At 36.0% G+C, this 24578-nt stretch overlaps 1 protein-coding gene and 1 long non-coding RNA gene across 2 annotated transcripts in view; both read left to right on the forward strand.

Moving 5' to 3' along the window:
• The window catches only part of LOC137650105 (uncharacterized), a 63816-nt gene extending 47903 nt beyond the window's left edge, over positions 1 to 15913 (forward strand). The window contains exons 2-3 of the long non-coding RNA XR_011045911.1: positions 125 to 263; positions 14270 to 15913. This is a non-coding gene — a long non-coding RNA (uncharacterized lncRNA). The remainder of the gene's footprint in view (positions 1 to 124; positions 264 to 14269) is intronic.
• Positions 15914 to 16734: 821 nt separating this feature from the next.
• LOC137650128 (zinc metalloproteinase nas-4-like) overlaps positions 16735 to 24578 on the forward strand; it is a 241460-nt gene continuing 233616 nt past the window's right edge. The window contains exon 1 of the mRNA XM_068383276.1: positions 16735 to 17695. The gene's annotated coding sequence lies outside the window, so the exon portion shown is untranslated. The remainder of the gene's footprint in view (positions 17696 to 24578) is intronic.

The raw sequence follows: 24578 nt of genomic DNA on the forward strand, positions 1-24578 counted from the left end.
TCCCCAAGCAGAATGCAGTTGGTTAGCAAAATCGTTTAACCTAAATCCTTAAAATAAGAGAAAGCTCTAACATGTAACCGAATTTATTCTGTGGACCTTAATCTTATCTAATTTCCTTTTGCAGGATCAACGATAACTTCCAAACACCCAAAGACTGAGTAAACATAAACAGAGATGGATGCTTCTTGAACAACGTTGTACATGTTTTACTTAAACCGTTAAGAACAAGAAGTCAAAGAAAGCAAGATTTCTGACTTGATCACGTGAGTTCGTTTTCTCTTGACAGTTTTCTTATTTTGATAATGTGTTTGATAATTCTAAATTATGGATGCTGTACTGTATCTATGGATCACCTATTTCCTGATGACTGGTATTTTTCGAAAAAAAAAAAAAATGGGAAAATCTTGCTGAGTTCAGTAACAGAAGTAGTTTTTGTACTCTTAAGAACACACATAGCCTACACACATTCACGCATGTTTGCAAATTTTAGTATTCATGAGGTCAATTGTTAAGCAATTTAAGGTCGTAATGCAAGTGCGAAAATAATTTGTATGAGAGAGAGAGAGAGAGAGAGAGAGAGAGAGAGAGAGAGAGAGAGAGAGAGAGAGAGAGAGAGAGAGAGAGAGAGAGAAAGTATACTAAGTCACCCAATATTGTTTGATCTATCAGACAGTGACGAATTTGCTTAATGGTCTGAAATTTACGTAACCATTTATAGTTTGTCTCAAAATCTACCAGTTGTCATATATTTAGCGAAGATTATATTTTCAATTCGCGTACTTTTCCATATGGTTTTGAACCCAGTTATTAGAATGATCAAAATACGTTTTTTTCGAGTATTTTGATGAAAGCAATATCATAAAAAGAGCAGTTACATGTATATTATAAAGTAGGTCTACGTTGTGAAGCTTGCTTTTCCGAGCAGGGTTACGGTCAGTAGCCAATCATCATTTCCTATTGACGCAAAGGGTCTCAGATTTCAACAGTCGTTTCTATCTTGAGGTTTAATTTAATACTTCTCCATTCATCATCTCCTACTTCACGCTTCATAGTTCTCATCCATTTAGGCCTGGTTCTTCCACCTCTTCTAGTGCCTTGTGGAGCCAGCTGAAAGTTTGGTGTACTAATCTCTCTTGGGGAGTGCGAAGAGCTTGCCCAAACCATCTTCATCTACCCATCACCATGATCTCATCTACGTATGGCACCCGAGTAATCTCTCTTATAGTTTCATTTTTAATCGTGTCTTGCCAATTAACTCTCAATATTCTTCTTTGGGCTTTGTTACTAATATGATATAAACCATGGGTTATCCATATGACACAATTAGTTTTATGTTATTCGCATCCGCTTGAAGTTGGGTATACTTAGTTCAGTATAACGAAATAAAGCAAGGTTCTCTTGCCTGAGGGTACACTTGGGCGCACACTTTTCTATTTGATTTCTCTTCCTCTTGTTTTGTTAAAGTTTTTCTAGTTTATATAGGAGGTATTTATTTTAATGTTTATTACTGCTCTTGAAATATTTTATTTTTCCTTGTTCCCTTTCCTCAGTGGGCTATTTTCCCTGTTGGAACCCCTGGTTTTATAGCATCCTGTTTTTCCAACTAGGGTTGTAGCTTAGCAATTGATAATAATAATAATAATAATAATAATAATAATAATAATAATAATAATAATAATAATAATAATAATAATAAACTGTTGTGATAGGTAACGTTATACTTAATTGCATAAAGGCGAAGAAAGTCAGTTTCATATTTTCTCAACATAGCTGTCCCTTGTCACATCAAAGTTAGGAGTTCACAGGCTAGACTGAAACATCATAATATACAATTTTCTAATGAATATAACAATTTGAATGTATAATGTACAGCTTTGTCGCTAGAGATAATATACCAGATGTGAAATTATGAACTAGAATTATTCATTTTGCCCTTATAGTTTTGTATTGTATGAACAATGAGGGTCGTTATTTTTTTTCTAAGGGGGCGCTGAACTTTGGCCTATATCTAAAAAAGAACATTTGATAATAGCATATTAGTGGTATACCAAAAGGTAAAGAACCCCCTTCTCTCTCTCTCTCTCTCTCTCTCCTCTCTCTCTCTCTCTCTCCTCTCTCTCTCTCTCTCTCTCCTCTCTCTCTCTCTATATATATATATATATATATATATATATATATATATATATATATATATATATATATATATATATATATATATATATATATATATATATATATATATATATATATATATATATAAACAAAACACTTTCTCTTCCGTATCATTATTGCTACTTGAATGAAAAATGTTTAGTCACTGGCAAAAGGGAATGTACAATAATAGAAAATAGTAATCCTGTGGTAACGAAAGTTTTGTGGGAAATCACCAACAGACCTTTCACCAGGCCTCGCTAGCTTTATTTTTTATTTTTTTATTTACATAACATGAGCTAAGTTAACTTAAAAGCACGAACATGAGAAGACATTAAGATTATAAGACATTCATTTAGTGCAGTTTTATATACGACTAAGGCAATCCTTGGATGGGTTTTCAATAATTGCTTCGAGAAATCCGTTGCTTGTTTGTAGTTGTCGCCTCGTTACGATCATTTGTGACTAAATTGTATCGATAACTTCTCTCTCAATTTTACGTTTCAAGTCTAATCACCTGGTTTTGTTTCTCTGCTGAATCTTCCAGCTGGTTCTTGAACCTAAGTAATGACGTTATATTCAAGTGCACTTTTTTCATCGATTGTCTATATTTCGCGGCTATATTAATTCACACACGCATATATATATATATATATATATATATATATATATATATATATATATATATATATATATATATATATACTTCAATGGCTACTCTTCTGTTCCTATACAACAGGGTAACCCTACTCTCTACAGAACCTTCACATTTTGTCAAGTGCATTCAAAGGCCTTCAGCATTTCACACCGCATATTGCTCGTAGTTTCATTACTTAATGTTGGCATTTCGGTAAACTGTATTTTGATGAGTTTCAAATGCGCTAATCAAGAGAAAGTCGTCTGCACCTTACATAAAACTCTCGGCTTCGTCTGTGTGAATTTCATATTCATATTAAGCACGTTTAATCCTTTCAGATTTCACAATACTAAGTAAGTTTATTTAGCCTACTTCGTGAAGCAAGACTGGTAGAGTTAGCAACCAGTGCCTGAATGTATCCGAAAATAACTAGAAAGTCTAAATTGAAACAATAAAGATAAACGTGTTACATAGATTAGATGGAAGGAATATAGAATCAAAACTAAAATCTGACTTCCAAGATGGCACTGGATAATAGTTACCACTTCGATTTTGTTTATTAGATGTTGACGAGTAATAACTGTGTCGTTTAAGTGGAGGGCAACAGAAGGCTTTGTCAATTATGATTATAAATCATTTATGCCTTTACAATAGATCCTGTCTGTAGCCATCATTAATCGGGAAGTGAATCTGTCATAATGCTATCTCTTTCTGTTATAAGTTGCAGTCTTGATGATGGTATTTGCAAAATAAACTGAAGGAAAGACTTAGGTAAATTTACAATCTTTAAAAGGAAAGATACAATCTCATATACGTATCTTGAGATAATTTATGTTAACACATCTAGCATCCAGAGGAGATTAAATATAAGTTGATATACAAATATATATATATATATATATATATATATATATATATATATATATATATATATGTATATATATATATATATATATATATATATATATATATATATATATATATATATATGTGTGTGTGTATATATAAATATATAAATATATATATAAATAAATATATATATATATATATATATATATATATATATATATATATATATATATATATATATATATATATATATAGTGGTTCTTTTTCGTGAATGTTATATATGTTAGAAATAATATCTCGAGATGACTATTATGAAGCATATATCTTAGGTGCTTAAGATAACGTTGATATGAGTAGTAATAGTAGTATTTATAATTATCATTATTATCATTAGAAGCCATTGTTATGTAATTGCTTAGGGCCGTATATAGTGTAGCCTACATACAATATATATCAAGAACGTACTGAGACCTTGGTATATATCGAGTACGTAAATGAATGGTGATTTTTAATTAATCTACTACGAGCATAGAAATCTATTGCGGTGTAATTTTTTTTTTATTAAAGTGCAGGAAAAATCTAATACGATGTAGGAAATCTCGAAGAATCCAGAAGGCTTAGTATCGAACATGTGTACTAATACGTGGAAGTTGAGCAGAAGTAACCTTATCTAAAGAGAGCCATTATTCAGAAATTAAGTTATATCTTAGTGATAATGAGTTTGTTTAGAAAGTGTTTTTATTAAATGATTATGAATAATTTTAGAAGCATTGTAAGAAATTACGTAAACAGTTTTTTGTTACAAAGATCCTTAAGAGCATTTGGGAGGCGAGGTTTGGTGTACCGTGTGACAATTAGTTGTTGACAAGTAACCGAAGTTGAGTATTGTCTGTCCTCACTGGGCTATTTTCCCTGTTGGGGCCCCTTGGCTTATAACAACATGCTTTTCCAACTAGGGTTGTAGCTTAGCAAGTAATAATAATTATAATAATATAAAGAGTGGTTTGGATTAAATGAGGACACTTTCTGAAAGTTCAGCTGCCATATCTCATTTTCCAACATAGTTACATCTCACTACCAAATACGCAATTCACAACTTTCGTCCCAATATTTTTTTTTTTTTTTTTTTTTTTTTAAACGGAGACTGCCCTTTCGCTGGTCCTTTATCTGGATACTAAACTTAAGCCCCTTAACCTAAGCTTAGGCTATACACCTATCAATAACAACAGAATTTATGTACCTGTGTATTCACATATATAGATAGAAGTGAGTGTTTCTAAAGGGATATATAGATGCGCGCGTGTATAACCAGTTACTTTGTCCTAATTATCTCGTGGCGCTTGCTTTCCCTCGGTTAGGGTCTGCCATTTATAAAAACCAGGGATGGTGACGTAAAACAGTCGCAGAATGCGGGTGATAAGGTCAAATGTTTATTCAGTGAAAAGTGTTCTTGAATGTTGAACCCGAGAACATGGTTCTGCCCACACACGGGCTTAATGCCGGTATTTATTGTTAGTATTGTTAATCCGGAGTGTTAACATGGTAATTTTGATTTTTGACTTCTTTTTTTGTAAGATGAATAAGTATTTTGACGATCTTGTGGCTGAATGGGTAACTGGGTCGAATTTCGTAATTGAATTTTCCTGTTCAATTCTTTCTCTAAGAAATTGAGATATAATTCTAATCAAACAACATCGTTGCTGACATCGAAATTGTTTTTATAAACTCGACAGCTATTGCTGAGATAAAGCTATAATTAACAAAAACCACAACAGTAATACTAGGAGCTTGAGGTTGGGCTTTGTAAGCGGGAGGTCGGTATGAAATTAGTCTTCAAATTATAGGCTAGGAAGAGAACAAGTGTTCCTAATAATGGGATATAAAGTAATTTATCCAATCTCTCTCTCTCTCTCTCTCTCTCTCTCTCTCTCTCTCTCTCTCTCTCTCTCTCTCTCTCATTTATCCATGCATTATGTCTCCCATCATTATGACCTTCCCTCACCCATTACTACAATGCCATTTCAAACTCGGTTGCAGCCCGCATACCCGTTTAGATCAAAAGGTGAGGTCGAACGGCATCAGGGCGTCCCTTATCGGAAAACCCGATCAAGCAAGCAAAAGAGAGAGAGAGAGAGAGAGAGAGAGAGAGAGAGAGAGAGAGAGAGAGAGAGAGAGAGAGAGAGAGAGAGAGAGTTTTAGGAAGCAGTGCGAGAGTTTTTTATTACCCAACATTTTAGAAGAGAGCATTGTAATTTACGGCAATAACTCTAGACAGTCTGTAATTCAGTAGCTCCAGCTTTCGAACTGACACAACAAACAGTTCATTAATTCCTCACCATGGTGGATGATATTGATGAAATAAATGTACCGTTTTACATTCTGTTCATAAATCTAAACTATGAATGATATTTTAAATTTCCTAGAAGAAAACGTTGTATTTTTTTGTACTTGTCTATTTTGAATTAGTTATTATCTTCTATTGACTGATAATCAAGGTTGTTCTACTGATATGTATTTAATGATCACTGAATTAATTTTCCCCCTTTTTTATAAATCGTGTAGTTGATGTTTTGATTATTTATGCAATTATGATTATATCTTGAGAAGAAATGGTCATGAAATACTTTAATTGAAAACTTGTGAGTGTGTATGAGATAAAGAGTAACAGTACTGGCTTTAATATAGCCCATTAAGATTTTTACTTGATATAATGTATGCATACATTTATACACACATATATATATATATATACATACATACATATATAGATACATACGTTCTATTTGGAGATTTTAATTTATTACTAAGGTTCTCGTAGCATCATATATTTCAAGAAACTAATTTTCTGTATGTCTTGTCTTCGGAGGTAGATTTTTTAAGGAAAAGATTGAATTTGTTACTTTGCTGCTCCAGTTATTCAACTTTAGTCAGCAACTGTTTCAGCCAATAACTAATGGCTTTCATCAGAGCATTCCTGCAAAGAAATCCTTATATAATAACAGTACAATCATACAAACGAAAATAAAAAATAAATAATAAAAACCACAAATATGAAAATTTTAAGGTATTTTCAACAGAAATTCCCAGAGGCTGTTCAATATATATATATATATATATATATATATATATATATATATATATATATATATATATATATATATACATATATATATATATATATACTGTATATATATATATATATATATATATATATATATATATATATATATATATATATATATACTGTATATGTATATATATATATATATATATATATATATATATATATATATATATATATATATATAATATATATAAATATAAATATAAATATACTGTATACTGTATATATTTATATATAATATGTAGGTATGTATGTGTATGATTTTTAGATCGTGGTCATTTGAAAGTAGCATTTTTTTTTCAAATTTCTACTACATCTGTTTGACTTTTGAGAGGAGAGTGACTCGCCAATATCGAAATGCCCTAATTTCTCATCTTTAGCTGAGAATTGGAACTCATCTTTCTCAGAGCAACAGGGTAATTTCCTCGATTTTCTCATCGTCACGGAAGATGATACCTTCGTAACATGGTGTACTGTGTGACGTTCCTTACTTGATGTCACGCAATAGTTCGTAGATTTTATCAGTATTCTATGAAATCTGCAGTATTAATATCTAGTGGAATAAAGGAATTGCATTGCCATTAAGTGGACGTTAGCTTCGTTTATTCTTAGCTTATATGGCGAAATAAATGATATGTCGTTGGTACGTTAAGAAAAGGAAAGGTGTTAGGCAAACAGTCGTTTGACACATGGCATACGTGTAATGTTATTGCCGAGTATTTCGCATTTATGTACCGCACATAACTTTTATATTTTGTAAATTGGGGGTATATGTTTACATGCACACACACTTTTATATATATATATATATATATATATATATATATATATATATATACACATATATATATGTGTGTGTATGTATGAATGCATGCATGCTCATATACATATATATGGAAATAAACATATATGTGTGATGTATGCATGTACTCGCATGAATGAAAACTGTCTATCTATTTATCAACAATCAATCTATAAGCCTATATATATATATATATATATATATATATATATATATATATATATATATATATATGTGTGTGTGTGTGTGTGTGTGTGTGTGTGTGTGTATGTATATATATATATATATATATATATATATATATATATATACACATACAGATTGATTGATAAATAGATAGATAATTTTGTTATTCGAATTTGCGTGAGTAAATTACGTACGTTTGTGTATGGTTTCGCTTACCACTCCTATAAGTGCTGAGAATTATCTGATAATACAAGATTACTGTTATCAACTTTCACATGAAGGTTCACTGTATGATAATTACGTTCTCCACAAAGATTGCTTACGGTTTTGCTTCTGTCTCTCTCGGCTGGCGCATAGCAGTTCGACTAAATTACAGCATCACCATCACATCTTTTGCATTACATGTTATATTATTGTCATTTTTATTATTATTATTACTAGCTAAGCTACAACCCCCAGTTGGAAAAGCAGAATGCTATAAACCCGAGGGCTCCAACAAGGAAATAGCCCAGTGAGGAAAGGAGAAAATAAAACTACAATAAAAGTAATTAACAATTGAAATTAAGTATTTTAAATAACAGTAACAGCATTAAACAAATATTTCATATATAAACTATAAAAGCTTAAGAAAAAACAGAGGAAGAGAAATAAGATAGAGTGTGCCCGAGTGTACCGCCAAGCAAGAAAACTACCCCAAAACAGTGAAAAACCATTGTAAAGAGGCTATGGCATTACCCAAGACTAGAGAACAATGGTTTGATTTTGGAATGTCCTTTTCTTAGAAGAGCTGCTTACTAAACCTTTTTTTTCATTATTGATATTTCTCGTTCTCCATAATTCCGTGAGTAATACTCGTCTTGAAGTTTTCGAAATTTGAAGTACATTCTATTTCATGTTAAAGAAATTTTCCTTGCACACCATTATCTGTCATCATTCATAATCATGGATTTCCTTGAAACGAAGCGAAAGGACATTATCTGGACAAGCAAGATTCCACAGAAGAGGATGGCGTAAGTCAAAGCGAGGTAAAGAAAAAGGTTGTCAGATGGGAATCAAATTGCAAATAGATTTAGTAATAAAATGGAAGGGACATTACATGCCAGAATGTAAAAGTAAATATAGAATGGGTAAATAAACAGTTTGAATGACTTAATTCATAAAGATAATCAACGCTTGGTACTATGGAAGACTATGTTGAAGAGGAAGATGTCCCAAATCTTTGAGAATATTATATGCGAATAGTCATTCCCGGATGTAGCAAACTAGATATGGCAGCCGAGATGATCCAATTTCGCGTGATGGAGATAGGCTGCAGATATTCCCATCAATTACGCAAAGTGTCTTAGAAAGTGAGAACCTCAACCATTACAGATACCTCTTGGCAGCAGAGATTTTCCCAACCTCGCGTTATGAAACAAGTCACCGATCGAGAAGTTTTTGTCTTGTGACCTTGCTCAGTGGGAATTTTCAAATGTATTGCTCAAGTTCTTGCGGTTTCCTCACAACTATAAAAAATGCCGGCACCATGTATTATCAACATTTTTTTATATTATCAATATTATTAAGAATCTTTTTCATCGAATTTTCTTGAAATCTGATATAAATATACCTGTAGTATTCCTAAGATTATTCAATCCCTCTGATAGTGACTCTCGCTTGTTTTCTGGGTCAACTCACAAAAAAAAAAAAAAAAAAATACTATAGGTATGGATATTCCTTTAATATTTTAATTTCAAGCCACATTGAGTATCAGTTCACTTCCCACATATTTTTTTTTCGATGCTAGTATACTCGTCCCGTCAAAAATACTGCTAAATATTCAGACAGATATGCACACACACATACACAAACAGATTTAACCCCTCTTTACCCCCGCCCTCTTTCCTATCTACAACAAGGCAGTCTTAGCAATTTGTGGGGATTGTGGTTTCCGAGTGTACCTCTCGGGGTACCCACTTTCACCAGGGTATGACAACTCTCTCACCCCTTACTTGAGGGATGGGAAGATATATATATATATATATATATATATATATATATATATATATATATATACACGTGTATATATACACGTATATATATACACGTATATATATATATAAATATATATATATATATATATATATATATATATATATATATATGTATATATATATATATATATATATATATATATATATATATATATATATATATATATATATAATCATCATCATCATCATCATCTCCTCCTCTTACGCCTATTGACGCAAAGGGCATCGGGTAGATTTCGTCAGTCGTCTCTATGCTAAGCTTTTAATTAAATACTTCTCCACTCATCATATACCACTTGATGCTTCATAGTTCTCAGCCATGTAGGCCTGGGTCTTCCAACTCTTCTATATCGAGACACTTGCTCCTTATTATATAGGGAAGATGTAAATTCAACCATTTGACGAATTTCCTCCATAACAGTCATTTCCGTAATTATGAATTCCCATATCTCACGGTTTTGAGAACGGTAAAACCGGAAGTGGCGCCATTGAAGTATTTCAAGGACCTTTGTCCTTGCACCGAACTGATAAGATTGATAAAGACATATATGAAATGATTAAGAATATCTTGACTCTAAAGTGTCGTATGCCTTAATTGATGAAGGCTGGTTTATAAGTATTTTCCACTTTGGAGTTCAAATGGCGTTTGCGTCAGATATAATGATTTGAATGCCAGTATCAGACCAATAGATTTTTTAAAATTAATTGTAACTTAATCGCCACATCTAACAATAAATCAGAATGTCTAATATCCCCATCAGACTTAGTTTTTATGTGGCTCCATTCACAATGTAAGGTATTTGCGCTTGATTTGGCGTTACAAATGGCACATTCGAAATATTCTCAGACATGGTGAAATTTACTAATTGTCATAGATTATACCTATTTATCCGACTATTATTATTATTATTATTATTATTATTATCTTTGGATCTGCATCTGATGGCAAGGTTTGATAATAATAATAATAATAATAATAATAATAATAATAATAATAATAATAATAATAATGATTATTGTTATTATTATTATTATTTTTATTATTTCTTTCCAAGAGTATGACGAATATAAATGTTTTAATTATTTGAATTTCAAGGGTCAATTTAAAATACATAGGCCTATGCAAATTAGCCGTTGTCAAGTATGGGTACCATCTATTCTTCCGTTGTCACTTGACGTAGCTGTAGCAAATGACAGTTACTTCTGAAGCAAGAAGCTTTTAACTGTGAACAAATTTCAGATTGCATTAGGTACGCCGCTTTAAGAATTAAATGTAATTAATGTTGGAAATGATATAAACCAAAATTAAGATCAACATTGCCCTACTCGTAAGGTATAGCCTAATTTTTATATTTTACCTCAAAAGAAAATTAAAAGATTTTGATTCCTATTAAATCTTAGTTTTTCGTTAAAAATTATATTATTATTATTATTATTATTATTATTATTATTATTATTATTATTATTATTATTAAATGCTAAGCTACAACCCTAATTGGAAATCCAGGATGCTATAAGCCCAGGGGCCCCTACAGGGAAAATAGCCCAGTGAAGAAAGGAAACAAGGAAAAATAAAATATTTAAAGATCAGTAAACATTAATATAAATATCTCCAATATAAACTATAAAAACTTTAACAAAACAATAGGAAGAGAAACTAGACAGAACAGTGTGCCCGAGTGTACCCTCAAGCTAGAGGCTAGGGCACTACCCAAGACTAAAGAACAATAGTTTGATTTTTGAGTGTCCTTCTCCTAGAAGAGCTGCTTACCATAGCTAAAGAGCCTGTTCTACCCTTACCAAGAGGTAAGTAGCCACTGAACAATTACAGTGCATTAGTTAACCCCTTGGGAGAAGAAGAATTGTTTGGAAATCTCAGTGTCGTCAGATATATGAGGACCGAGGAGAATATGTAAAGAATAGGCTAGACTATTCGGTATCTGTGCAGGCAAAGGGAAAGAACTGTAACCAGAGAGAAAGATCCGATGTAGTACTATCAGGCCAGTCAAATGACCCCAAAACTCTCTAGCGGTAGTATCTCCAGGCGGCTGTTGCCCTGGCCAACCTACTACCTATAAAAACGTGGATATTATGGAATAAACCAGATTGTAATTTGCAGTCATATTCCATAAATAACCATTTTATGTAAAACAATGAAATAGATTGATATTGAATAGATACTTGAGTATAATTAGTAGGCAATCCTGAAATCTTTACGTATCAAAATAAACAAACTAATGGAGTCAGATAAGCCAACAATCAGTATACCCAAGTGAGTTGATAACCAGTTCAATTTATTTATGTACGCGGATCAAGGATGATGGTAAGTTATACGAGTTTAGTTTAAAAAAAAGAAAAAGATATTAACAAGTCTAGGTGTTTTCTAGGTTTTCATGTCAACGATAGCAAACTCAGAGGCCCGAAATGTCAGTCCACTTTAGTCGATGGCTCCGTAGAATCAGGGACCCGGCCGTGTAAACGGATGTGCTAATTTATATTGTTAGAGGACCACCGTATTGTATAGCAGTCTGGCATTTATAAAGGTCATTATGGTGTTCACCTCGCTAGCAGTCTTAACTATTAAGAACTATTAAGCGGACTTTTTATCTTTTCCTATTTTGTAATTTTAAAGCTTAGAATATGTTGCAGTTTTAGAACAAACCATTTTGTGTTTTAGCAGTCAGATTCTTTCCCATGGACGCCTTTAGCTCTAGAGGATGTTTCCCTTATATTACTATTCCGAGAAAATGAAATTCGGGGATGAGACCGGTAGCCCACACACATCCCGAGGTGGCTCTGCAACACTATTTCCTATCCTCACTTGGCAATTTTTCCCTGTTGGAGCTCTTGGGCTTATAGCATCCAGCTTTTCCAACTAAGGGTTTTAACCTAGCTAATAATAATAATAATAATAATAATAATAATATGAGGCTTGAACTGGTCACCATTCCAAGGACTGACAAATATTCAATTTGATCTTCCCCGATTGAACGAAAGTGGTGTCACCACCACATTACCACTGCTGAAAAATATACGAATGGAAAATGGGAAACCTCACAGGGGACAGTAGATTTCAGGAGACAGTTTTGAGATATATCTCATCTTCATTGTATTATCCTATTACGATTTTGTGGATTGTCATATTAGAAACTGCGATGCCAAGGTTCTGATAATATGGATAGATATTGTAGTTATTTGACATAGAATTTCTCCATAGATCATGCACGTCATTCAGTCATTATTATTATTATTATTATTATTATTATTATTATTATTATTATTATAGTCAATTTTTTTTAGCGAGGTAGATTTGCACCGACTCGCAGCGGTGCTCTTTTAGCTCGAAAAAGTTTCCTGATCGCTGATTGGATGGACAAGATAATTCTAACCAATCAGCGATCAGGAAACATTTCCGAGCTAAAGGGGCACCGCTGCGAGTCTCAGCGGTGCCATTTTAGCTCGGAAAAGTTTCCTGATCGCTGATTGGTTGGACAAGATAATTCTAACCAATCAGCGATCGGGAAACTTTTCCGAGCTAAAAGGGCACCGCTGCGAGTCTGTGCAAATTCGCCTCATTAAAAGAAATTTACTATTGCTAAGTTACAACCTTAGTAGGAAAAGCAGGACACTATAAGCACAAGGGCTAAAACAGAAAAAAATAGTCCAGTGAGGAAAGAATACGGAAATAAATAAATTCAAAGAGAAGTAATGAATCCAGTAGTGAAATCTTGTGGATCGCAGTTCAGAAAATCATTTCGCACGTTTCTGGGGAAAACAAACTTTTGGATGCAGTGGGGAAATTGCAGATACACTAACCAACACATATGTTACTTTAGCAATGAAGAAGATATAAGTAACAGATTTTACTGCTTGTGCCAGCGCAAAGTTATGCTATATATATATATATATATATATATATATATATATATATATATATATATATATATATATATATATATATATAATATATATATATATATATATATATATATATATTTATATTCACTAATTCACTAAAAGGGGGACACAAAACACTTGAAAAAATACCGCCCAATAAGTTTTCTCCGTAATACATGAAATACTGTATTTATAAAGATCATATTAAGACGAACATCATTTAAATTTTCAAATAAGGTTTTATGTAAGTTATCAATTGTATATTATTTGAAGGAGAACGGGGAGTAAATCATGACACCCTAACCTAGGTCCAACTCATGTCAGTTACTTTGCAGTTGAAGACAGACAGATTAACAAGGACTAAACATTAAAGACAGAAGGAAGAGGATAACAGTATTATTATTATTATTATTATTATTATTATTGAAATATTTGGTTTTATTTTTATACGTTCGAGAAACAAGACTAGTACACCATCTATGTGTTTTTACTTTGCAACTATTTCTTACTTCGTTATTATTGTTGTTGCTGCTGCTGCTGTACAATGTCTCGAGTTACTACAAGGTTTCATTTTGTCATTTTTATTTCAGGAATAGCCGATTCTCTACAGAGCAGTATGAACCGGAAGAAAGTTTCACGAATAGAAGACCACCTCAGATCTCATCGACTTTTGCCATCCCGGCTGTTTTTTTTTTTTCCTTCTTCCAGGAAAGTCATTGGTTTTATCATCTAATTATACGATGATGTCTATCAGTATTCCAGAGAAAATTTAAATGAAATAGAATGTTAAGGGAAGTTATTTCAGAATAAAGAAAAACTTTTAAATTTGTTTGTGAAACATTTAATTCAAAAGAAATTTAAAACCTCATAAGTTCCATATTCGAAGAATTTCTATACCCCTCGTCAGATGTGACTTTTATTGAAGCAAAGATCATCAAAATGATCCCTATATTCATTTGATCACACTGATTACGAAGAAACTTTGTAACAACGATAGTATTAATTGATTTATTTATTTATCCGCAATCAGTGCCTGCACCTTTCAACACATTCAATGGTTTATATCAAGTTTAAGGAAAGAAATAAATGATAACAGTTCCGAAAAAAAGAAAGAAAACTATTCATAACGCTCGTTACAAACCAGAAGAGGTGGATTAAGACTGGCCAGTATTACAGCCCTTTGAGCAAAAGAAAAAAAATGCCGTATCAAGTTGATTGTGTTTGAAAAAGTTGGAAGTGTTATTTTCGTTGTAGAGGATAAATGCGCTTTACCATGAGTATCAGTCCTGCAAAATATACATCCGTATTCACAAGAAAACTCTCATGAAAATTGTGACGAGTGTTCTTTACTAAAGGGAAAAAATTAACTGTTTGGGTTCAACTCCGAAACTAATTATTTCATTTGCAATCGTGACTCAAAATTTTATCCCTGAATTAGTTTATGAAGTTTATTTAGTGACGACGCGTTTTGTAACTTCCATATGATGACCCTGAAAAAACCTTCACATAAAGAAGCCTCGGTAGACATTAAAACGACATATAGAGCAATAACAATATGTCCTAATTAACTCTGCGTCTTAATTACTTCTTTTATACATCGTCTGACCTGTGTGTGTGTGTGTGTGTGTGTGTGTGTGTGTGTGTGTGTGTGTGTGTGTTCTTGTGGTGTCTGCGTTTGAGAACAGTAGGTCTACTATTCAGACAAGTTTTACGATCTCAGAAATTTTAAACTACTGCTCGGCTTGTATATTTTTTTCCGATTTGCCTTTGTGCTAATTAAACGCCATGGCTGGTTGACTATTTTTTTTTTCATTGATGAATGAGTAAGATCTTTAAACTTTGATATATACTTATATCATAGCGTAAATTATACTTTCAATCAATCACATGTCTTAACGGATTGAATAATTTACTGTCACAGGATTGACTTGGTTATTATTTTAAATATAAATATTTAAAAGATAAATGCAAGAGCACGTGGGACTTTTATTTACCATTGCAGCATCTCATAAATTTTAGTAACTTCCTATATAACCAAGTTTTCTAGTCTGCACTTCGAACAATAGGTATCCCAATGAATGGAATCACTTGAACTAGGTATATATACCATTTAATCACGTTTCTTAGGTTTGATTACCTTTACGCCATATATGTATTCTCTGTAAAATAATAGTGCTACATATTCTTGTATATATAAATATGTACATAATTCTATAATAAAGTGTGGTACCATACATGATCATTCTAATTCTAAAACCTTTTCTCACATGAAGGAGAATTGTTTTTTTATTCTCATTTAATCGATGCATAAGATCAACGTCTTTCTATAGAAGTTTTTATGAGCATTCTATTAGAGAAGCCTACCGAAGAGCCATTTGCAAGGATATGGTATACTGACCGTGGGTATACTGTAGGCCTACGCAAGCCACTGCTGCATCTAAATATCACGTTGTGATTGTGATGTGATGAGGATGACTGTCGTCTACGGGGGGGGGGGGATATTATTGAAATTATATCTCGCCTCATATTGCTTTGTTTTGTCATTTTCAGACAAATTTCTGAAATATCCGCATCGAATGAGTTGGTCCTTTGGAGAAATAGTATTAAGGTTGGCCTGGTCCTCATCGTCCATCGATATTACGCTCAGTTACAGTAGAGAAATACGAGTTGGATAACAGATTCAGTTTAAACAGTTATATTAAACCATGGAATTATTTACTCTGCACTGTTCTACTGCCTATTCGGTTTTAATTTACTAGGCCTAGCTATAGCCTACTATAGGTCTATAAAAATACAGCAGACATAAATTGAACTAATGATAGATGACACATAATTTCACTTTTCCATATACGTATGTCATTGGTGATACAGGAGAAACTTGAAGCCAGGTTCTTATCAGGGTTATGGACTGGGTGGCAATTAAACAACTAAAACTAAATGAAAATAAAACTGAATTTGTGGTGGTAGGAAATAAAGATTTTAGAAACTTTTGTGACACACAAATGAAAGCTGGTCTTGAAGACTTTCTTGCTTTCCAAGTGCTTCGATAATATGAATTTGACAATTAACTCGGACTACTTCAACTGTCCGCGACTCTATGTGACACTAAATACCCAAGTGGCATACGACAAAGTACAAAACAGATCTTGTACTTCATGTATTGCATACCGTTTCATGGTCAGGAAATATCCCTGAAAATTTATTAAGTAAAATAGTCCTTTCGAAAAGCATGGCTTCGAAATACTGTCCGTAGTACTGTAGTTCAATTTTGTTGTCATCATTTTTCAGAGTAACTTCATTTATAACCACTTCACTGTAGGTCTAATTATTCAGTGGCTACATTTTCTTGGTAAAGAGCAAAGACAGTACAAGGTAAACTTATAGTGTCTTTAACTATGGCAAACAGCTCTTCTAAGCGGACACTAAAATCAAACCATTGCTGTCTAATTTTAGGTAGTGGCATATCTTCTATACTATGGCCTTAACCTTACACTTCTCTCGCGTAGTTGACGATACACTCGGGCACCTTAATCTATCTTTCTTTATTTCCTTTCTTCACTGGGCTATCTTCCTTGTAGGAACTCTTGGGTGTATAGCATCCTGTTTTTCCAACTAAAAGTTTGTGTGGAGTTTTGGGGATAGTTCATATTATGTCCACAGTCCAGTAGTAGTTGATCAACTTTAGTCGTCAGTTCAGGAAGACAGGAACTAAGGAACTTCAGACCATCAGTATCTATCAACGAGTGCTTCGAATCTGTTGCTCTAGGGTAGCGGGTATTCTGGTCCTGGAATGTTATGATTCCTGATTCCTGAAGATCTTATTAAACATTTCGAATTCAAGGATTAACGATCAAGTGCATGATGCTTCATGCATCGTGAGTTCGTGAACTACGATTTACTTCGTGATTCTTCGACAATTGCAGAATGCACATGCACTGCGGCAGCACTACATTGTTAGACCTACATATCATCTCATCACCGATATTCAAACCGGAAGATTGTTCTTTTAGAGAATAGTAAGTATTATTGTTTGTTGTTTATCAGGTTAAATTACTGTATGAATTGAGCTAGCGGGTGGAAGTAGTTCATTGGGATAAGCGGAAAGTTGTTACTTGTCAAATCGATTCTCTTGATGGGGTGAATATTATTTATATTTTCCTTAAATACGAAGGTATCTTTACTAATTACGAAATATGATGATTTAGTGTTTTCTTGCCAGGGGTGAACCATTTTGGAAGCTAACACAGATTAAAAAAAAGGGGGATGATGGGCGGTGGCCTGGTACGACACCCCCCATAGTTATGGATACTGTTCGTAGGAATCGTAGGTTAGGTTAGGTTAGGTGAGATTGGGAACCTTAGGTTATGTGATGTTTGTGTGTTTATTTCTCTTTTAGAATGTGAGTTTTCAGTCATATCTTGGAATTCTAAAACTTCTATATTCTGGGTTTCCCACAATTATTGACATCGGAACTCTTTAAAGTATTGTACCCATAAGTGCATCAGTAACCTTTCTTATTTTCTTAATTGAGAATATTGTAAAATAATAAATATTTACCCCCATTGTAATTACTGATCTTGTCTGTCTTCAACTACAAACGCTCTTAAGTTAATATAGACTTAAACCTAAAGCAATTTTTTTTTCTTTTTTTTGTGGTATAATTAGTGTCAACCAAATTCTGGTATGTTATTTTTCTACTCATATTTTTAAGATGATTTGTACAAAAAAGTTACTCAAATCTTCGACAAATTAATGGTTACGGAAATATTTGCCGATGTTTGTATAATTGATAGTTAACACTGAAATACTAGCCCATGGGGCTGATGCTTGTTTAATCGCGAATGAAGCGAGCATACGGTAGAGCAAAAACCAATAGATAATTAGCTCAATTAAAGTAACGAGTTGTTTATAACATTATGATCAAGACTGCTACAAATGACTTGACTCCTTAGAAAATGGGATGAAAAATAATGTTTTGAATATTAAACTTAGCCGGTGAATATATAAATAGCTGATGCCATGAAGGCTGCCGGGTGTGCCCACCAGCGCCGACTATCGTCCAGATACCGCATATACTTCTCAACCAAACCAGTTTTTCTCTGTCGGTGTTAAAGACAACACTGGTTCCGCTCGCGCTAGACCTTGAGTTTTCTACCGAATTGGTGAAGTACTTGGTTGGTTTTATTGCTTTCGCCGTGTTGGATTATTCAATACGGTAAATTTACAGTTTCATCCATTATGGGGAAACTGGAATAAAAATATATTTGTTGCATCAGAAATAGTGTAGTTTCAACGAATTTAACGTTTATTTTGACCGCAAACCATCCGATTTAGAGATTTACTATGTAATTGGAGTTAAAACAACAAGTTCCAGAATGTAGAAAGACCCTACTTCATCCCAACAATTATGGGGGACACCAGGTGGGAACCGGGGTTTTGGGTGGGGGGGGGGGTCAAATGATATTTGCAATAAATGAATACTTATACTTCCACCACCCCTCCCCCTATACCCCTATCTACCCCTACCGGGGGGGGGGGGGGGGGGGGCTCTGCCCCCCCCCTGCGACCCCCCCTTCGACCCCCCCTTAAGGCCACAGTGATTTTCAGGGCACTACTGAAGCTAAGAAAACCCACCTAACCTAGCATAGGGGCCCTGTATCCCTACCTAGGCCTACCCGGGGGGGGGGGGGGGGGGGGGGGCCTCCGCCCCCCCCCCCCCCTGCGACGCCCCCTTAAGGCCACAGTGATTCTCGGGACACTACCGAACCTAATACAACCACCTAACCTAGGGTCCTGTACCCCTACCTAGGCCTAGCCCCTGCGACCTCCCCCCCCTTACAGCCACTACCTAACACATCCATCAAACCAAATCCAAAGTGATGGTACTGCTGTATACATCGTTATACTATCACCATTATAATATACTCTATAAGTTAATGAAGCTTACCTTAAACTGTTGGTTCATAAAACGGATTTTGAGCGAAGCGAAAAATCTATTTTTGGGTGAGATAGCCATGGCGTCCTGATGGAAGGTTCCTTTTTGGTAGCTTCCTTGGGTATAAGACTACTAAGATATTCCCAGAGAATTTAACCACAGGTTATCACAGAATTCTAACTTCTGGAGCGAGTATCTCAAAGGTTTCCCTTTAAGACATCGTAATACAACAGGGGACGCGCATGTCTGAACGCGCCACATAGCTATCTTCACCCCGAACAGAGTTAATGCTTCGGTGTGTAAGGACTGAGAATAGCTGGGAGCCGTTCCACAGCTAATCTCACTCGTGGCTACTACTGATACTCGAGACGTAAACAAACGGACGCCATTGCTCTAATGACGTCACGCCCGTCTTCATCCTGAAGCCAGTTGCTGCCCATCACCATGATACAGTAGCACAGGGTGGGAACAAAACTGGACGAAGTAGTAGGGAGGGTCCATCAGGACGCCATGGCTATCTCACCCAAAAATAGATTTTTCGCTTCGCTCAAAATCCGTTTTTTGGGCTCAAGCCATGGCGTCCTGATGGAAGAGTACCAGAGAATCAATGTATCGTGGTAGATTTTCCCCCAGTATTAAGTGCCTAGGCATTGACAAAACAGCAAAGTAATCTTAGATAAAGAACCATAGGGACGAAGTATCCTGCCCCCCTTGGCAGTGAAGTTCCCATGGGCTATGCCGACGTCAAAGTGGTATTGAAGGGCTATTCATCCTGAGAGAAGAACTTGAAGAACTTAGAGATGAAGCTGAATGTTTGGTATTTGTATAGGAACATTCTGAAATTAGACCAGTGGTGGTTGGACACTGTGTATAGAGTTCATCTCTTGGGTATCAGAAGTAAGTATTCGTGTAGGAACCTTACTTAGTCAGGGTGAATATAATTTAGGATTAGACATCTTAAATTCTTCATAACCATAAGAAAGGAGGAATAAATAAAACTATGACAGGTATGTATTTCATAGTAAGTAGGAGCTGATAGAGACGCACAAGTAATAAAATAGAAATTTTATTTCACAAATGCAGAAATTAAATAATTTACAGCAAAAAGTAAAGTTCATTTACAGTAATAATAATGTACAGTGAACCCTCGTTTATCGCGGTAGATAGGTTCCAGTCGCGGCCGCGATAGGTGAAAATCCGCGAAGTAGTGACACCATATTTACCTATTTATTCAACATGTATATTCAGACTTTTAAAACCTTCCCTTGTACGTAGTACTGTTAACAAACTACCCTTTAATGTACAGAACACTTAATGCATGTACTACAGTACCCTAAACTAAAACAGGCACAAATATTAAAGGTGATTTTATATCATGCATTTCCTAAACATGCTAAAAAGCACGATAAAAAATGGCAACCAATGTTTTGTTTACATTTATCTCTGATCATAATGTAGAAACAAACTGGAGGTAGAGCTTTGCTTATTACCCAGACATATTTCCCATACTTTTCCCTTAGAACTACATCACATCTTCCTACTTTAGATATATATATATATATATATATATATATATATATATATATATATATATATATATGTGTGTGTGTGTATATATATATATATATTTATATGTATACACATATACATACCTACATATATACATAAATACATGCATACATATATATATATATATATTACTGTATATATATGGGTTATGGAAAAAATCCGCGAAGTGGTGAATCCGCGATGGTCGAACCGCGAAGTAGCGAGGGTTCACTGTACATAGAAATAAAGGCTTGCTCTTGAATCTGAAAAGGAATTTCAGGATATTAGTAGGTACTCGTTCTCGAGGAACGCAAGTCTTTAAATAAAACACATCATGCTCAAGGCATGCGGCACTTGTGTGACACTATGACATTTCACCTGGGATAAGAACAGTTATAAAAGCACTAAGTGTTTTTCGACATCACTATGAATCGCTCGAGGGTCAACATAGGCACCCGAAGAGTTAGAGTCCCAAGTAACTCACTGTTCTACGCAGAGTTAGGTGCAGGTTTCATAACACTACCTGCGGCTACCACAAAATGTTTGACTTCGTGCACTTGTTTCGCATAGTGTTTAAAGAAAACTCGCGAGGACTTCCAGCCCGTGAAGTTTTTAAGGCTTTCAAAGTCCATGCTCTGAAAGAAATTCAGAGAAGAAGCCACTTTTCTAGGATCATGACCAGCGGGTGTACTGTTCGGATCCGCTCTGCGAATGAAGTAGGTGATTTTCGCTCTTAATTGTTTCAGTGACAGGTCGCTGCCCGATGTTTCTCCTTTGAAGAGTTGGCCTCCACCAAAGTTCGAAGTTCTGCGAAGATAGACCTTGAGGCTCTCTACTGGACATAGAGAGACATCCTCCTTCAGGGGGCATATTCTCCAAGGGCCCCATCTTTTGGTGGGTAATTCATTTTTAGCGAGAAACGTCGGATCAGGGGAGAGGGTCACTTCTCCTGAATCGGTAAACAGGATGTGTCCTTCTTCTCTTGATAATGCCACTATTTCGCTGACTCGAGCTCCCGAAGCGAGAGCAAATAAAAATATAACTTTCTGAGTCAGATCCTTGAGGGGGCATGAATCGTTGTCCAAGTTGGAGGCGAAATGGAGTACCTTGTCTAGTGACCAGGAGATCGGTTTCGGTGGGGGTGCTGGACGTAGGCGAGCACATGCTTTTGGTAGTTTGTTGAAGATGTCGTTGGACAGATCAATTTGGAAAGCATATAGAATTGGTCTAGTCAAGGCCGATTTGCAGGTTGAAATCGTATTGGCTGCTAATCCTTGTCCATGAAGGTGAATAAAGAAGGACATACAGAAATCAATCGTGATTTCTTTAGGATTTTTTGTCTTGACAAAGGAGACCCATTTCCTCCAGGATGATTCATATTGCCGTCTCGTGGATTCGGTCTTGTATTCCTCTAGGAAGTCTAGACTTTTCTTCGAGATCCCAAACCTCTTCTTTGCGGCAAGGGAGAGAAAATCATGAGATGAAGGTCCTTGATTTTCGATGATGAAGCGAAGACAGTCGACTTCTGTACTTGTTGAGAGAGAACTGGGCCCGGGAGAGGGATCAGCTTGGGCTGCAGCTCCAGGACCAGGGGGTACCAGTTGCTCCGGGGCCACTTGGGAGCCACTAGGGCCGCTGTCCCTTTGAAGGTTCTCAGTTTGGAGAGGACTTTCAACAGAAGGTTGGTGGGAGGGAACAGGTAGATCTTGGACCATCTGTTCCAGTCCAGTGACATGGCGTCCACTGCTTCTGCTTTGGGGTCCTCGTACGGGGCTACGTACAGAGGAAGTTGATTGTTGTCGCTCGTTGCAAAGAGATCTATCTGAAGTTCTGGGACTTGGTGAGAGATGAAGGAGAACGATCTTGCGTCTAGAGACCATTCCGACTCTATCGGGTTTGTCCGAGATAGAGCATCCGCTGTCACATTGCGGAATCCTTGTAGGTGAACTGCAGACAGGTGCCACTTCTTCTTCTCTGCCAGACGGAAGATTGGGAGAAGCACCTGATTTATCTGGGGCGATCTTGAGCCTTGGCGATTGAGACAACGAACTACCACCGAGTTGTCTAGGGTTAGACGGATGTGGATCGAGGGCGGCGGGGATAACTTCTTCAGTGTTAGAAGGACCGCCATGGCCTCCAAGATGTTTATGTGGAACGTCTTGAATAGTGGAGACCAGGTACCTTGAACCTGTTTCTGGTGGGAGTGACCTCCCCAACCTTCCAGTGAGGCATCCGTGTGGATGTTGAGTGATGGAGGAGGGTGTTGGAGAGGAATGGACCTTTTCAGGGCCTTTTCTTCCGACCACGGCTTTAGGAGGCGTCGCAGTCTGTTTGGAAGCCGTCTCTTGAGGTCTCTTCGAGCGATGGATGCCGAGCGTCTCCAGACTCCCGCGGCATCCTTTAGCTGTGCACGAAGCACTGGGTTTGTCACTGAGGCGAATTGTAGAGAGCCTAGAACTCGTTCCTGCTGTCGTCTTGAAATGCGTTTGGATTTCAGTAGTCGCTTGACAGACCCTGCTATTTCCTTCCTTTTCTTCTGGGGGATGGAAAGGCGGTGTGACTGAAGATTCCAGTGGATTCCCAACCACTGAAACTTCTGAGCTGGAGAGAGGCGAGATTTTTTCTCGTTGATCTTGAATCCCAGGTGTCCTAGGTACTGGGTAACTTCGTTGCAAGACTTTGCACACTCTTCGGGCGATGGAGCCCAGACTAGCCAGTCGTCGAGGTAGGCCATCACCTGGACGTTTTTTAGGCGGAGTTGTTGTACTATGGCATCCGCCAGTTTTGTGAAGATCCGAGGGGCCACGTTGAGGCCGAAGGGCATGGCCCTGAAGGCGTAGCTTTTCCTTTGGAGTCGAAATCCTAGGTAGGAGGAAGCGTGATGGTTCATTGGAACGTGCCAGTAGGCATCCGCCAGGTCTATAGAGACCGTATAGGAACCTTGAGGCAGAAGGGTCCGTATTTGTTGAAGCGTCAGCATCTTGAATTTGTTGTTCGCTATGAACTTGTTGAGGGGGGATAAGTCCAGAATGACTCTGAGTTTGTCTGAGTCCTTCTTGGGAACACAAAACAGTCTCCCTTGGAACCTGGTGGACTTTACCTTCCTTATCACCTTCTTGTTCAAGAGGTCTAGAACATATTCTTCCAGAAGGGGGGTTGATTGTTGGAAGAATTGCTGGAAGATTGGGGGTGGTTGAGTCCAACTCCAGCCTAGACCCTTCTTGACGATGCTGTGTGCCCAGGGATCGAAGGTCCAACGATCCTGGAATTGGCGGAGTCTTCCTCCCACCGGAAGCACTTCATTGCTTCTGGTGTCCCGAGGACTTGCTGCCTCGGCCGCTAGCTCCCTTTCCTCCTCTACCTCTGGAGGGACGGCGAGATGCGTCTTTGCTTGCACCCCTGAATGAGCCTCTACC

Source organism: Palaemon carinicauda, chromosome 1 (genome assembly GCF_036898095.1).
Source record: "Palaemon carinicauda isolate YSFRI2023 chromosome 1, ASM3689809v2, whole genome shotgun sequence".
Classification (NCBI taxonomy): Eukaryota; Metazoa; Arthropoda; class Malacostraca; order Decapoda; family Palaemonidae; genus Palaemon; species Palaemon carinicauda.